This window comes from Scyliorhinus canicula, chromosome 8 (genome assembly GCF_902713615.1).
Source record: "Scyliorhinus canicula chromosome 8, sScyCan1.1, whole genome shotgun sequence".
In the NCBI taxonomy this organism is placed as follows: Eukaryota; Metazoa; Chordata; class Chondrichthyes; order Carcharhiniformes; family Scyliorhinidae; genus Scyliorhinus; species Scyliorhinus canicula.
This window is the reverse complement of record NC_052153.1, coordinates 21,690,210-21,707,800: the sequence shown is the minus strand read 5'-3', so window position 1 is coordinate 21,707,800 and position 17,591 is coordinate 21,690,210. Positions and strand designations below refer to the sequence as shown.

The 17,591-nt window shown below is 47.6% G+C and overlaps 1 non-coding gene across 1 annotated transcript; it reads left to right on the top strand.

Annotated features, from left to right (window-relative positions):
* The first annotated feature begins 13,581 nt into the window (after nucleotides 1-13,581).
* trnag-ucc lies at nucleotides 13,582-13,653 on the top strand. Its single transcript has one exon. It is a non-coding gene; the product is annotated as a tRNA-Gly (tRNA).
* Nucleotides 13,654-17,591: the final 3,938 nt, after the last annotated feature.

Sequence of the window (17,591 nt, the reverse complement as noted above, 5' to 3'; positions counted from 1 at the left end):
TTCTATATTGCCCCGGATGTGTTCATCAGAGCAGCCCCCCCCCTCCCCCCCCCCCCCTTACAGGACTCACATCGCACTCCACCCCTTGTCGAACTTGGACCTTAGTTGAGATGGCTGAATGAATATAGCAGCACGGTGCTGTTCAAATAGACACTGGTGTGTGGGAGCAGCGGAAGGAGCACCCTGCACTCCCCAACCCCAGGTGCAGTACTGATCGGAGACACTGGCATCGGAGGGTCCTTGGGCCCAGCAGCACGGTGCTGCCCATTAAGGCCAGCTCAGCATGGAGATGGAGAGCAGGAACCCTGGCAGAGTGGTGTACAGTGTACCAGGAGCAGGGCAGCACTACGGCAGAAAGGCTTTGTTGCACTCACCTCGAAGACGTTTGCGAATGAGGACCACCTTGTAGATGCCACTCTTTATCAATCGTGTTTTGGAACTGATGTGATTTCCTGCTGGCGTGAAGCAAGACTGAAATGCCTGGCAGAATGGCGCTGGGCAGCTGTTTTGATTAACATTCATGAGGTGCAAACGACTGCGTGGAAAATTTGGTTCCAACTGCTCTACAAGTTTGCAGACGATACGACCATAGTGGGCCGGATCTTGAATAAGGACGAGTCAGAATACAGGGGGCAGATTGAAAACCTAGTGGAGTGGTGCAGAAACAACAATCTATCCCTCAATACCAGCAAAACTAAAGAGCTGGTCATTGACTTCAGGAAGCAAAGTACTGTACACATCCCTGTCAGCATCAACGGGGCTGAGGTGGAGATGGTTAGCAGTTTCAAATTCCTAGTGGTACACATCTCCAAAAATCTGTCCTGGTCCACCCACATCGGCGCTACCACCAAGAAAGCACAACAGCGCCTATACTTCCTCAGGAAACTAAGGAAATTCGGCATGTCCACGTTAACTCTTACTAACTTTTACAGATGCACCAGAGAAAGCATCCTATCTGGCTGTATCACGGCCTGGTATGGCAAATGCTCGACCCAGGACCGCAAGGAACTTCAGAGAGTCGTGAACACAGCCCAGTCCAGCACACGAACCTGCCTTCCATCCATTGACTCCATCTACACCTCCCGCTGCCTGGGGAAAGCGGGCAGCATAATCAAAGACCCCTCCCACCTGGCATACTCACTCTTCCATCTTCTTCTGTCGGGCAGGAGATACAAAAGTCTGAGAACACGCACAAACAGACTCAAAAACAGCTTCTTCCCCATTGTTACCAGACTCCTAAACGACCGTGTTATGGACTGACCTCGTTAACACTACACCCTGTATGCTTCACCCAGTGCCGGTGTTATCTAGTTACATTGTGTACCTTGTGTTGCCCTATTATGTATTTTCTTTTATTTCCTTTTATTTTCATGCACTTAATCATCTGTTGAGCTGCTTGCAGAAAAATACTTTTCACTGTACCTCGGTACACGTGACAATGAACAAAATCCAATCCAATGAAGGCAAATTGCGTTCATGCCACCACCCAGTCCTGTCCACTGCAGCTTCCAGCGCTGTTGGGACTAGATTTGATTGGCTAACTGCTCTCTGAAGGACTTCCTCCAAAGTGAGGGGCGGAAGTACAATCTCCAGTCAATTAACATTTGGAGCGTTAAATGGCTGCAGGGCAGCCAGTATCGGTGGAATGAGTTCACCGGTGACTCTTCAGGAGGCGGGTTGGGAAACCCAAAAATCATCAAAATCCTGGTCCTGTAGTCATCTAGAGAGGAGGTGTTTTAAGGGGTAAAAATGTAGCAGCTTGACTGATAACATTGATACAGGCGCTGGAACATAAGGCTTTAAGATAGTCTGTGTAACCATAAACTGGGTCTATTTGACAACTCAACTGGGGTTGAGAAAGGTTTGTTTATAAATTGGAAAATATAGGCCGGATTCTCCGTTTCAGCGGCTAAGTGCTGGCTCAAACAGAGAATTTGCGGGCGTTTTACGACCCAAAAATCGGCACTCAACCCTCACCGATTCCAGGGCTGGTGAGGGCTACCAGCGGCGCAATGTGAAACTCCTGGCTCTCGTGCCGAAAATGGCTGGAGAAAGGCCGGGTCCCTGGCTGCGCACGGCGACGACCTGCAGCGGTCGCACCATACAACATGGCACCGGCTGTGCTTGGACCCGAACCCACAGGCCACCTCCTGTCCATCCCCCACCAGTCACCCCAGCCCTCGCGGAAGCCCACCCCGGCCAGCAGCACGATCCTGGCCGAGTGTGGCGGCGCTGGACACAGTACGCAGCCGCCACTCCAGGTTCCCGGCCGCTGAGACCACACGTGTCCCACGCGGTCGGGAACCCGGCCCATCGGGGCGGAGCGTCGCGGGAGGGCCTGCCGATGACGCGCCAACGCTGTTGCAATGCCGTGCGACGCGATGGTGCCATTTCTGAGGGGGCGGAGCATGGCTCACCGCGTCAAACCGGCGCTGGCCCCGATTTGGGCATCGGAGCCCATTCTCCGCCCGACTGCCGATTACGATATCAGAGTCGGGCAACAGAGCTTCCAGCTCTGTGTGTCTGACCAATCTCAAGGGAAGTACTTATTTTTCATTCATTCATAAGATGCAGGTGTTGCTGACAAGGTCAGTATTTATCGTCCATCGCTGTCTGTCCTTGAGAAGGTGGTGGGGAGTCACTTCCTTGGCTGCAATCCATGTGGATTAGCTTTCCTAGCAGTTTTAGTGCGACTGAGTGGCTTGCCGCATTATTTCAGAGGACAGTTCAGAGTCAATCCCATTGCTGTGGGTCGAGAATTATACACCCCAAGTAAGAGTGGCAATCATCCTTTCTCAAATAACTTTAGAGTACCCAGTTATTTTTTTCCAATTAAGGGGCAATTTAACGTGGCCAATCCGCCTAACCTGCACATCTTTGGGTTGTGGGGGCGAAACCCACACAGACACGGGGAGAATGTGCAAACTCCTCACAGACAGTGACCCAGGGCCGGGATTCGAACCCAGGTCCTCAGCGCCGTAGGCAGCGATGCTAACCACTGTGCCACCGTGCTGCCCGCAATCATCCTTTCTGGAAGGGGTTTTTAAAACGACAATCCAGGAGTTTCAAGGTCACCATTACTGGCGGTGATATTTCCAGTTCCAGATTTATTTAGCTAACTAAATTAAACGCCCTAGCTTACTTGATGGGCTTTGAGCTCACATCACCAGATTTTTAATCCATGCCTCCGGATGACACTCTGTTGCCATACGCTGGTGGACGGGAGAGGTTGTGAGTTTCATTCAGAAACAGGCAGAGGAAATAAATAAGCAACCCACAACAAAGCTTCAAATTGCTGTGAGGAAGAAATAGTGTTTTCAGCACTTTCCCTTCATTTCAATAGGGCCAAGACCTTTGGATTGAGGGCTTGGCCTCTGAAAGTGTGTGAATGTACCAAAGTTGGTTGCTGTCTACATAATCCTGAAGGTGAACGGTGATGTTATTAACTGATAGCCATTTTTTTTTTGAGCAGCAACTGCTGCTGTTTTCTGATTCTGATTTTGAGCTGATTTGAGGTAATTCACTGGTGGCCTTTCGGCTCAGATCAAGTGTCGGATCAATCGGATCAAACCCGAGATCAGGTGCAATGCCTGTTCTTCTCAGCTTCGATCTAGTTTGTCTCTTTGGTGGGGAACATGAATTGGATTCAATTTGAATTTGAATTGGGTTTTGGAGCAAGGAAGGAGATGGATTAAGGGCTTGCCCCATCCACTCTGCCCATGGAAGCCAGTCCACAGAAAGACGGCGAATTTCCTCCCCATAAGAATGTTAGTGAGCCAGGTGTTTTTTTGCCCCTACAATACTCAACAATGGTTTTGTGGTCTCTATTACCGAGAACAGCTTTTTAATTCCAGATTTATTAACTGATTTTAAGCTCTGCCAGCTGCTATGGTGGGATTCGAACGTATGCCCCCCCCGCAGGCCCTCTGGATTACTCGTCTGGCGACATCACTCCCCTGGCACCGCCCCGCCCTGCCTATATTAACCCCAGCATTAATTGACACCAAGTAGCAGCATCAGGAATTGTATTATATAACGATGCATGCTTTGAGGTTGCACGCGTTGAGGTTGAATATGGTCAACAGAATTGTGCCAAGGTGCTTATGCTCAACAAATAAATAAAATGATAGGGGATTTGGTGGGAGAACTGCTACTGAAAAGTCTGAAGTAGGAGCCGAAGCCAGTGAAATGTGAGTGAAGGACACCGGTTTTGGCAGAATAACTAGGAAAATGCCACGGCCGGTTTGACAGGAGTAAATGGGGCAGGTATAGTTGGAGCATGATGAAGGAATGAAGAGATAACTAAAAGCATATTTGGCAAAAATGAATGAGCAAGTGGGTAGCAGCCTCAGGAAACATCAGAACACAATATTGTTCACTGATAGGCTAATAAAGTAGCTTCGGAGAATTCAAGGTACAGTAAATGAAACAATATGCGCAAGCAATGAGATCAACCAGAGCTAACACCTTTTTTTTTTTTTTTAATTTTTATTGGAATTTTTTACAGAAAATATAACAAGTATACATAGCAAAAAGCAGTAATATGCAACTAACAGCCCCATAACACCCACAATTCCCCCCATACCGTAACATCACATGTACCACATTCCCCCACCACCCCCCCCCAAACAAGAGAACTTAACCATAAATTAAAATTAGATAAATCAAATTTAAATAAAATAAGCCAACATAATCAACGTCCCCCCCCCCCCACCCCCCCGGGTTGCTGCTGCTACTGTCCCAGTACCCTATCGTTGAGCCAGAAAGTCGAGGAAAGGTTGCCACCGTTTAAAGAACCCTTGTACCGACCCTCTCAGGGCGAATTTGACCTTCTCGAGCTTAATGAAACCCGCCATGTCATTGATCCAGGTCTCCACGCTTGGGGGCCTCGCATCCTTCCATTGTAGCAAAATCCTTCGCCGGGCTACTAGGGACGCAAAGGCCAGCACACCGGCCTCTTTCGCCTCCTGCACTCCCGGCTCTACCCCAACCCCAAAGATCGCGAGTCCCCATCCTGGCTTGACCCTGGATCCCACCACCCTTGACACCGTCCTTGCCACCCCCTTCCAGAACTCCTCCAATGCCGGGCATGCCCAGAACATATGGGCATGGTTCACTGGACTCCCCGAGCACCTTGCACACCTATCTTCACCCCCAAAGAACCTACTCATCCTCGTCCCAGTCATGTGGGCCCTATGCAGCACCTTGAATTGGATGAGGCTAAGCCGCGCACACGAGGAGGAAGAATTTACCCTCTCCAGGGCATCAGCCCATGTCCCGTCTTCAATCTGTTCCCCCAGTTCCCCCTCCCACTTCGTTTTCAGCTCCTCTACTGACGCCTCTTCCACCTCCTGCATAAGCTTGTAGATATCGGATACAGAGCTAACACCTTAATAGACGCATGGCATGTAGCTGGTTTCTGCAATTCACATATTATATATATATATAATATATATTTTATATATATTTGGTCCAGTAAAATGAAGGTGGGGGACAGGAACATTATTACAGTGATCCTGCCATTACCCTTGCTAACAACAAATGGAAGCCAGGCCTGGAAAATATACTAATCGAGTCTATTAGGATGATTGAAGATTCAGAAATAAGCCCCAAAAAACAAATCGTGTGACTACTTTCTACTGTAAAAATCAAAGGGTGCGATTCTCTGCCCCCCCCCCCCCCCCCCATGGCGTGTTTGTCAGCAGCGTGAACTCTACCGCCGTTGGCTGGCGGTGGGATCGTCAGTGCCCGCCACTGTCAATGGGATTTCCCATTGAATCCGCCCTGCGGTGCCGGGAAACTCATGGCGGGATTGCGATATCGGCGGGACCGGAAGATCCTGTCAGCGTGAAAAGCTGGAAGACCACGCCCTATATAGAAACAAGAGAACATTTACAATATAGGATTGATTGATACTTATTGTCACATGTGCCAATGTACAGTGAAAATTATTTTTCTGTGGCCAAGGGAACGTGCACAGTGCGTACATAGTAGACAAAAGAATAATTGACAGAGTACATTGACAAATGGTACAAGGACAAACAGTGATTGGTTGCGGTGCGGAACAAGGGGCCAAACAAGCAATATATGAGAATGAATAGTAAAGGGCGTCGTGAATAGTGTCTTACAGGGAACAGATCAGTGCGAGGGGGAGTTGTTGAGGAGTCTTGTAGCTGTGGGGAAGAAACTGCTCCTATGTCTGAATGTGCGGGTCTTCAGAATTCTGTATCTTCTGCCCAATGGAACGGTCTGGAAGAGGGCAAAGCCTGGGTGAGGGGGGTCTCTGATAATGCTGTCTGCCTTCCTGAGGCAGCGGGACGTGTATACAAATCAATGTGAGGTGGCAAGCTTGTGTGATGCGTTGGGCTGAGTTCACCACACTCTGCAGTTTCTTGCGATCTTGGGCCGAGCAGTTGCCATACCAGGCTGTGATGCAGCTGGTTAGGATGTTCTCTACAGTATATTGAGAAGGCCATTCAGCCCATTGTTCTGTGCTGGTTGATGAAGAAATGCCGAATCCCACCTTCCTGGACTATGTCCAGATCCCTGCAGGCCACAGATCTTTAAACAGACATCCGAGCATCTAAATTTGGCAAAAGTGTCTGCTCTACCACCCCGTCAGGCAGTGAACTCCAGGTCCATACCAACATCTGGGTGCAAAAATGTTTCCCCGTTTCTCCTCTAATCTATCTACCAACTGCTTTAAAATTATGTCCTCTGGGGTTTGACCGCGCTGCTAAGAAAAACAGGTTGACTCTATATATCCTTTATAGGCCGCTCACAATGTTATACAGATCAATTACGTTACACCTGAGCCTCCTCACTTCTCAGGCAAACCATTCATTATTTCCTCAAATTTCCCAGTCCTGATATATCTCCTCTGCGCCCTCTCCAATGCAGTCACATCATTCACGTGATGTGATGATCAGATCTATATGCAGTAATGTGGACTAACTAGTGTTGCACACAGTTCTGGCATAATGTCACTGCCCTTCTGTTCAATGCCTCGGCTAATAAAGGAAGTTGTGCCACATGCCTTCTTAACCACTTTATCAAGATATGTGGCCATACAATCCAAATTCCCCCAATTCATCCAAATACTCAGTATCCTACCATTTATTGTGCATTCCCTTATCTTGTTGCAACTCCCAAAATGCTATACCTCACATTTCTCTGGACCAAATTCCACTTTCCACTTAATTGCCAAATTGCCGGACCATTTATATCTTCCTGCATTCTAAAGCTTTCCTCCTCACTGTCAACCCCATGGCCAATTTTTGTGTAATCTGCTAATTTGTCCATCATGCCCCAACATTTGAATCCAAATCATTGCTATAAGATACAGAAAGCAAGGGCAGGAGAGCTGAGTCCTACAGAGCTCCACTGGTAACAGCCTTCCAGTGGTGAAAACACCCGACTACCATTACCATTTGCTTCCTGCCATTCAGCCAATTTTAGATCCAATTTTCCGCTCTTCCCTTGGCTCCCAAGGCATTTTACTGTTTTGACCAGCTGTCATGTTGGACCCTGTGAAAAGTCTTATTAAAATCCATGTAGTGGGGAGCACGGTAGCATTGTGGTTAGCACAATTGCTTCACAGCTCCAGGGTCCCAGGTTCGATTCCCGGCTTGGGCCACTGTCTGTGCGGAGTCTGCATGTTCTCCCCGTGGGTTTCCTCCGGGTGCTCCGGTTTCCTCCCACAGTCCAAAGATGTGCAGGTTAGGTGGATTGGCCATGCTAAAATTGTCCTTAGTGTGTCCAAAATTGCCCTTAGTGTTGGGTGGGGTTACTGGGTTATGGGGATAGGGTGGAGGTGTGGACCTTGGGTAGGGTGCTCTTTCCAGGAGCCGGTGCAGACTCGACGGGCCGGATGGCCTCCTTCTGCACTGTAAAGTCTATGTAGATCACATCCATCGCACTGCCCTCATCAACCCTACAGTCACCACATCAAAAAATTCAATATGTTTGGCAGACATGACCTTCCCTTAACAAATCCATTTGCTGACTTTCCTTGATTACCCTATGGATTCCTGATTGAATCTTTATATTGTCCTTTAGAATCGATTCCGATGAATTACCCGCAACTTAATAAACAAGATAACTTGTCTTTAATTACTCAGATTATTCCCCCCATCTTTTTTATACAATGGTACATTTTTGACAGTTCTCCAATCCTCTGGTTAATCCTTGATTAATGAAGGCAAATCCTATGCCTTATGTTATGGGAGTAAAAGAACTTGTGATCGGAGGTCAGTTTCACTCATGTGACCCCATGATCATTGCCTTCATTACCCACAGAACTAATTCGAAGTTAAAATCCACTACTGCACAATGGTGTTTCAATGATGACTGTTCACACCCTGCTTGCAATGAACTGGTTTATCGGCGCCTCCGTGCCAATACGAAGTGTACCCTCCACAAGTGGTTTCACATTGTGAACATCTTTTCAAGGGAAGGCATTCCATCCATGGTCATTGATATTTTTAAAGAATTTTCCAGAAACATATTCAGACAAGATTTAATCCTTTGTGCAGAAATCACAGAAGGTCATCCGACCCTTGGTGACCATCTTGGGTCAAGGTAAATTATCCATATATCACATTGTTCTTTTATTTTTAATGCAAAAATGTCCATCGTCTTAATATTCTCGATGGCATGTGACACAAGCTTTACACTTTGAATTGATTCCAATGTGGTGCCCACAAGAGTTAAGCTAACTGGCCTATACTTCCCCGGATTGTCCCTTCTTCCTTTTTGAAACAATGGTACAACAACCAACCCTCTGGCACCACTCTTGTAGCTAGGGAGGATTGAACTATGATAGGTGGATGATCCAATCCTCCGGTTAATCCCTGATTCCTTGCTTCTTTTAACAACCTGGGATGTATTTCGTCGGAGTCTCATAGTTTATCTACTTTTAAAGATATCAAACCCTTTCATTCTTCCTCTCTTACAATGTTTATCCCATCCAATAATTCACACTTTTTCTCCTTAAATACGGCATCATCATTGTCCCTCTCATTTTGTGAAGATAGCTGTTATTAGCATTAACTTAAGAACCGGAACCACATCTTCCTCCCCCATTTTCTGAGTTACCATTTTGGTCCCTAATAGGACTCTTTCCTTAGTTATCCTTGGGCTTTGGGTTCTGTCAAACAAAGGTGATTTTTATATGATATTGTTGACAATGTAAATACATCAATTGGCCAGGAATTTCTTCTAAACTGCTCCCTCTCCACTGTCGAAACTTCACCAGAATCGCACCAGGAAAGCCTGGTAAAAGAGGTACCTGTAGTTGTGGGACTGAAGTGGGAAACAGGAGCTGAGATTGCACTAGATCCAGACTGACATATCGATGCCCCACTGAGGGAGTGTGTGGCAATGTGGGTGCTGCTGGGCGGAATTCTACCCCCCCCCCCCACGCCAGGTGGGAGAATCGCCGGAGTACCGTGCGAGTCCCGCCACGCTGCCCCGGCATCCGCACGCGATTCTCCCACCTCCCAAACCAGCGCGGCAAGAATCACGGCTGACCGCTCGGAGAATCGCCGCTTGCCATTTGCAAAAGGCGAGCGGCGATTCTCCGGCCCGGATGGGCCGAGCGGCCGCCCCAACACGACAGGTTCCCGCCGGCGCCGCCCTCACCTGGTCGCTGCCGGCGGGAACTGCGCGGGAACGCTGGGTGGGGGGGAGGGGGGCGGCCTGTGGGGGGTGAGGGGGGATCCTGCACCGGGGGGGGGGGGCCTCCGATGGGGTCTGGCCCGCGATCGGGGCCCACTGATCGGCGGGCCGACCTCTCTAAAGGAGGACCTTCTTTCCTCCGCCGCCCCGCAAAATCTATCCACCATCTTCTTGCGGGGCGGCCTCGGGGAGGACAGCAACCGCGCATGCGAGAGTGACTTCATTTACGCGACGCTGGCCGCGTCATTTACGTGGCGCCGCTTTTTATGCGACGCCAAGGCCCAGCGCGCATAAAATACACGACGCCGCTCCTAGCCCCCTCGGTGGCTGGAGAATAGGGGGCTGGGAGCGGGCTCCGACGCCGGAGTGAAACACTCCAGTTTTCACTCCGGCGTCGGGACTTTGTCTCCATTTCGGAGAATCGCGCCCGCTGTCTTTCAGCCGGGTTCTTAAAGTGGGCTCCCATCTGTCCTCTCAGGTGAACTATAAATGATCTTACAGCACTATTTCAACAAAGGGCAAGGGGGTTCTCGCTCGATCTTTTTTTTTCTTTTATAAATTTAGAGTACCCAATTCATTTTTTCCAATTAAGGGGCAATTTAGCGTGTTCAATCCACCTAGCCTGCACATCTTTTGGGTTGTGGGGGTGAAACCCACGCAAACACGGGGAGAATGTGCAAACTCCACACGGACAGTGACCCAGAGCCGGGGTCGAACCTGGGACCTCGGCGCCGTGAGACTGCAGTGCTACTCACTGAGCCACCGTGCTGCCCATCTCGCTCGATCTTAACCAATTTTATCCCCCGAACCAAAGTAACTGAAAGAGGTGTTCTGGTCCTGATCATTTGTGTGATCTTGCTGTGCACAAATTGGATGCTACATTTCCTCCTGTACGGTGGCTACAAAAGTAATCCAGTGACTGAAATGTGCTTTGCTATGCTCTCGAACTACATTAATGCAAGTTCTTTGATCATCTGACAAGCTAATCAGATTGATAATCTGGGAGGCACTCGAAGATGTCACACCTAAAATGGTCAGCTTTCTTACCTGGGGGGGGGGGGGGGGGCTTAAGAATCAACAGCACTATTACTTGTCCCTCTATTTAAGTCCTGAAGCCACAGAATGTCTAGCTTTCAGATAGCTAAATCATCGTTTGGAAGAAAAGTTACGAAACAAATAACTCTAAGCGGTAACGTTAGTGGGCCTATAAAGGCCTTTGATCAACTTGAAGGAATCATAGAATTTACAGTGCAGAAGGAGGCCATTCGGCCCATCGAGACTGCACTAGCCCTTGGACTTAAGCCCATGCCTCCACCTTATCCCCGTAAATCCAGTAACCCGACCTAACCTTTTGGACACAAAGGGACAATTTAGCGTGGCCAATCCACCTAACCTGCAAATCTTTGAACCGCTTCAAACCGGAGCACCCGGAGGAAACCCATGCAGACACGGGAGAAAGTGCAAACTCCACACAGTCACTCAAGGTCGGAATTGAACCCAGGTCCCTGGAGCTGTGAGGCAGCAGTTCTAACCACTATGCCGCCCCTCCCTCCTTACTTCTTGGCTGCATTCCTTTCACAGAGGTGGCTTTGTAGGATTCCTTTGGCAATGATACTGCTGCTGGAAGGTCAGTTACAATTCAGGAGTGACGGTCTGCATTGTACTTTAGTGCAAGATTCAATAGCCTCCCTCTTAAATGTGCATTTACATAAAATAAAATAGACCTGGCTGGTGATTAGATTTTCATTTCGAACCTAAGTTGCTAGCACGATGTAATACGTGAACCGTGACTGACTCGAAATTTTATGCAGATAGGTGATAACACTTCTTTCCTAAGCTAGTAGAGGAACGTGACAATACTGTAAATTTAAGAACCATTGAGGTACAGAACATGTTGTCACCCGAGTCATTTGATATTCCTTCTCTTTTTTTTACTTGACTGAAATACAGAATAATATTCAGCTGAAATCCAGTGCGGTGCTCAAGAGGAAGTGTTGGTCCTGACAACACAGCATTTCATTCCTGCATACCCACCAGCAATTCTGTGCGTCTTATTTTCTGTTTCTAAATAGAAAGGTAGGACGCGAGCACATTTTCACGACAGATGTACCCTTTTACAGTTGAACCTCTCCCTCTGTGCTTACATTCCCCCGTGTTATTTCAACATGTGGCTGAAAGATCTTGGTGGCACAGGACGCGAGGACAGGGGTCACCTTCGCTGGCGTTGTAGGCAGTGTGAATCTGACACTGCAAATCCTTCTGAGGTCACGCAGCAGCATTTGCCCTCATTAAAATCGATAGCTCCAGAAACAATGGGCGCCTCACAGTCAATAAATCAAATGCGATGCCTATATTTCCTGAGGCTTATTTCAAGCTTACTTGTAGCGAGTAATGGATGTCATCCATTTTGTAGATGGTTTTGAAAAGCAAAGCCTCAGCCATCTTATAGCTGTGCCTCATAACCCCGCCAGTGCTGAATAATGGAGAAGTACAGCTGAAAGCAGTGGGTTTACAGATTTATTTTGATGCAGGTAAAATATCCACTAACATATTCATTTCATTTCATTTCATTTCATAAATCAAAATATCTAATTTGTATGTGGCTGTAAAAGACATTGAATAAGGAAAATGTGAATAAGGAAACTAACACTCAAAAGATAATTGGCTGGAGTCTCTATTTCTGAGACGAAGTGTTGACGCCACACAGGATTTGTCGACTTTCATGACAGCAAAACCGGCGCTGTATCTAGACCAGTTCAGCAACTGCGGCGGGGCCAGCACCAGCGCCACATGGAACACAATCAATTCCAATGAAAAACGGTGCGGGATTGACACTCCATGATTGACACTCGGGAGGCTGATAAGCTGCAGGCGCATATACACGTTATAATCCCCAGATACCATCCCAGCCAACAAGATGGCACTCGGCCCATCGGAGGCAGTGCAGCGCGGAGAATACCGGAGAATGACTGGGTCAGGCCCGCGAGTGATATGCAAACGGTGCTTACTGTACGGCCGCCTCCACGCCACTGTCGAGGTGACGCAGAAATGAGATTTGACGTCAAATCGGCGCCTGACAGGATTTTGGCGTCGGAAACTATTTTCCGTCCAATCGCGTTCCCCGATTTCGCCATCAGCCAACGGAGAATCCCGCCGCTTAGATTTCAGCAGATGATATAAAAGGCCTTGGCTGGCTGGCTTAGAAGTTAAACTGTGAAAGCATTTCTAAAGATTCAGAGCTGTTGAAGCAATTACTTTTCCCATACCAGCATGAGAACAATTCAAAAGATTTGTTGATTGAAAGGTAGCCTGATATTTTGGTAATTTGTAAATGCCGAGTACTAACCACTTGTCAAACTTGAGAATCAAAATGCCCCGTTGTAAGGGAACCTATGGGGAGGTGGGGGAGGTGGGGGGGGGGGGAGGGGGGGAGGGGGGGACTAAAGCCATGCAGGATGTGAACGTTAGTCTGTGCATTGGGGAGGGAGGAAAGGGAATAGCATCATATTTCACACACAATGATTGGGTTGGAGAGGAAGTGGTCACAGCAAAACAAGGAGCAGCGAAGTTTGAAGGGATCCTGAATATGTTGTTTAAACTAAGCCGTCAGCAGTCACAGGAAGGCAATCCCCAGTTTGCCTGTGAGACGTCCTCTGATAGTAGAATAGCCTTAGGCATTGCTGCTGAGTGGTAAACAGGTTATTGCTTTAGCTGTTAACTAGCGACAAGAACAATTCATCAATGATTTCCAGCAGCATAACCTATTTACTTCTGGACATCCTGTCTTAGGAGTTTGCGTTTTCAATGAAAACTATGAGAGGTGCCTTGAGCACTGCCCGCTTTATAGTAAAGGATAGATTCTGAAGGCAAAAGAACCATCATCCATTACAAACAACCCATGGAGCGATGGTAGTATAGTGGTGAGCATTGCGGCCTTCCAAGCAGTTGACCTGGGTTCGATTCCCGGCCATCGCAGTGGCAATTTATTTTGAACCTTATGCGCAGCTTCGTAAGTTTCAAAATGAGGAACAAAAACCGTTCTAACGCAGAATTTGTGTTACCTGACGTTTCCTAAGAGGCAGAGCACTCCTCCCAGAACGAGGGTTTCACTCCGTCTTACAGAACATAGAGTCATGATAGCACCGAGGGAGGCCATTTGGCCCATCAGCTGCCCGATGTCTCACTCCAGGGCAATCCAACCAGTACCCCACTCTATCCCCAAAGCCCCGCCCAATCAAGTGCCCCATCCAGTTTCCTTTTGAAATTATACATTGCCTCCGTCTCCATCACCCTAGAAGGCAACTAGTTCCAGGTCATTACCACTCGCTGCATAAAAAAGTTTTTTTTCTCACCCCTTCTGCACCCCTTGTTCAAGTCGGTGTCCCACGGTGCGTGTACCATCAGCTCAAGGGACCAGCTTTTCCTTCTCTCACCTGTCTTAAGCTCTTCTAAGCATGTACAACTCTATCAAATGTTCCCTCAACCATCTTTGCTCCAAAGCTTGTCCATCCTTAACCTTTTAGCTACAATCCCTCATCCTGGAACTGTTCAGGTAAGTCTCTGCAACAAAGGGGGCCCTCACATCTATCTTAAAGCATGGGTACCGGAATTGGGCACCATACACAATCAGAGCTTTAAAAAGGGTCAGTGTAACTTCCTGCTTGTGTATTCAACCCACCTATTGATGTAACTCGATGCTTTTCTACCTACTCTCTCAATATGTCTTCCACCTTCAAGGATCTAAGTAGGTAAACCCCAGGTCTCTCAACTCTACATTGCCTCTCCCCATCCCTTCTGCCAAAATGATTCACCTCAAACTTCTCTGTATCAAATTCCACCTGTCACTTGTCTACCCATTCTGCTAGCCTAACTAAGTCCTGTGGCAGGCAATCCATATCATCCTCACTGCCGGCCACACTTCCAAGTTTGGTACCATCAGCAAGGGTTGACATTTTACTCCGTATTGCAATATCCAAGATATTAATATATATATATTAGAAAAAGCAGTGCTGAACCTTGGGGAACACCAATGTCTACCATTGATGTCGCCAGTAGAAAATATAAATAGCTGTACAAACAGCGGTTGATACTAGATTGTCGTCGGGGGTCCTGATATAGGCAGGCTCAAATATAGGCTCAAATTTCTGCACTGTTGGTCGATATAAACCGTTTGCAATATTCATACCCGCCCAGCATTGGTAAAGCTGTAACCGTGACATTTGAGCAACTCTTTTGCTTTGTCCATTGGAGATATGCAGATGGCATATCTGTTTCTCAGAGCAGGATTTCTCAGCCTGTCAACAGCAAGCATCACCGCGGGCAGAATGGTGAACGCTCTCCACATTTTCCTGTGCCACCCGCTATGATGCCCGCCATGGGCGGTGCAGGAAATTCCCAGCCCGTGTCTAAAGAAGAGCCTTATTTACATAATTATTTATTTACATAAATAAATAAATAAATGGCAAGATTAGGGAACCGTGGATGACGGGTGGAATTGTGAGACTAGCTAAGATGAAAAAGGAAGCATACATAAGATCTAGGCGATTCAAAACTGATGAAGCTTTGGAGGAATATGGGGAAAGTAGGACAAATCTCAAACGCACAATAAAGAGGGCTAAAGGGGTCATGAAATATCTTTGGCTAACAGGGTTAAGGAAAATCCCAAAGCCTTTTATTCGTATATAAGGAGCAAGAAGGTAACTAGAGAAATGATTGGCCCACTCAAAGACAAAAGAGGGAATTTATGCGCGGAGTCAGAGGAAATGGGTGAGATTCTTAATGAGTACTTTGCATCGGTATTCACCAAGGAAAGGGACGTGACGGATGTTGAGGCTGGGGATGGATGTTTAAATACTCTAGGTCAAGTCGGCATAAGGGGGACGTTTTGGGTATTCTAAAAGGCATTAAGGAGGACAAGTGCCCAGGTCCGGATGGGATCTATCCCAGGTTACTGAGGGAAGCGAGGGACGAAATAGCTGGGGCCCTAACAGATATCTTTGCAGCATCCTGAGCACGGGTGAGGTCCCGGAGGACTGGAGAATTGCTAACGTTGACCCTTTATTTAAGAAGGGTAACAGGGATAATCCAGGGAATTATAGACCTGTGAGCTTGACGTCAGTGGTAGGCAAACTGTTGGAGAAGATACTGAGGGATAGGATCTATTCACATTTGGAAGAAAATAGACTAATCAATGATAGGCAACATGGTTTTGTGCAGAGAAGGTCACGTCTTACAAACCTAATAGAATTCTTTGAGGAAGTGACAAAGTTAATTGATGAGGGAAGGGCTGTAGATGTCATATACATGGGCTTCAGTAAGGCTTTTGATAAAGTTTCCCATGGCAGGTTGATGGAAAAAGTGAAGTCGTATGGGGTTCAGGGTGTACTAGTTAGATGGATAAAGAACTGGCTGGGCAACAGGAGACAGAGAGTAGTGGTGGAAGGGAGTGTCTCAAAATGGAGAAAGGTGACCAGTGGTGTTTCACAGGATCCGTGCTCGCACCACTGTTGTTTTTGATATACACAAATGATCTGGTCGAAGGTATAGGTGGTCTGATGAGCAAGTTTGCGGATGATACTAAGATTGGTGGAGTTCCAGATAGCGAGGAGGACTGTCAGAGAATACAGCAAAATATAGATAGACTGGAGAGTTGGTCAGAGAAATGGCAGGTGGAGTTCAATCCAAGCAAATGCGAGGTGATGCATTTTGGAAGATCTAATTCTTTTTTTTTTTAATTTAGATTACCCAATTATTTTTTCCAATTAAGGGGCAATTTAGTGTGGCCAATCCACCTACTCTGCACATTTTTAGGTTGTGGGGGCGAAACCCACGCAGACACGGGGAGAATGTGCAAACTCCACACGGACAGTGACCCAGGGCCGGGATTCGAACCTGGGACCTCAGCGCTGTGAGGCAGTTGTGCTAACCACTAGGCCACCGTGCTGCCCTGGAAGATCTAATTCAAGAGCGGATTATACGGTCAATGGAAGAGTCCTGGGGGAAAATGATGTACAGAGAGATCTGGGAGTTCAGGTCCATTGTACCCTGAAGGTGGCAACGCAGGTGGATAGAGTGGTCAAGAAGGCATACAGCATGCTTGCCTTCATTGGACGGGGTATTGAGTACAAGAGTCGGCAGGTCATGTTACAGTTGTATCGGACTTTGGTTAGGCCACACTTGGAATACTGCAGTTCTGGTCGCCACATTACCAGAAGGATGTGGATGCTTTAGAGAGGGTGCAGAGGAGGTTCACCAGGATGTTGCCTGGTATGGAGTGTGCTAGCTATGAAGAAAGGCTGAGTAGGTTAGGACTGTTTTCGTTGGAAAGACGGAGGTTGAGGGGGGACCTGATTGAGGTCTACAAAATTATGAGAGATATGGACAGGGTGGATAGCAACAAGCTTTTTCCAAGAGTGGGGGTGTCAATTACAAGGGGTCACGATTTCAAGGTGAGAGGGGGAAAGTTTAAGGGAGATGTGCGTGAAAAGTTTTTTACGCAGAGGGTGGTGGGTGCCTGGAAGCGGAGGTGGTAGAGGCGGGCACGATAGCATCATTTAAGATGCATCTAGACAGATATATGAACGGGCGGGGAACAGAGGGAAGTAGATCCTTGGAAAATAGGCGACAGGTTTAGATAAAGGATCTGGATCGGCTCAGGCTGGGAGGGCCGAAGGGCCTGTTCCTGTGCTGTAATTTTCTCTGTTCTTTCTCTATTCTAATTTTAAATGTCTGCACTCTCATGCCTACAGCGTCTTATTTGTAGAATGGGCACAGCTACGAGGAGAAGGCAAGGAATTACCCCTGGCTGAATGCTCCGTCAGAGAGCTGTCGCAGACAGATTGGGCCAAATGACCTCCTTCTGTGCTGTAACGATTCTGGGGTTCAGTTTAGTCCCTGTTTCTCAGTAACAGCAT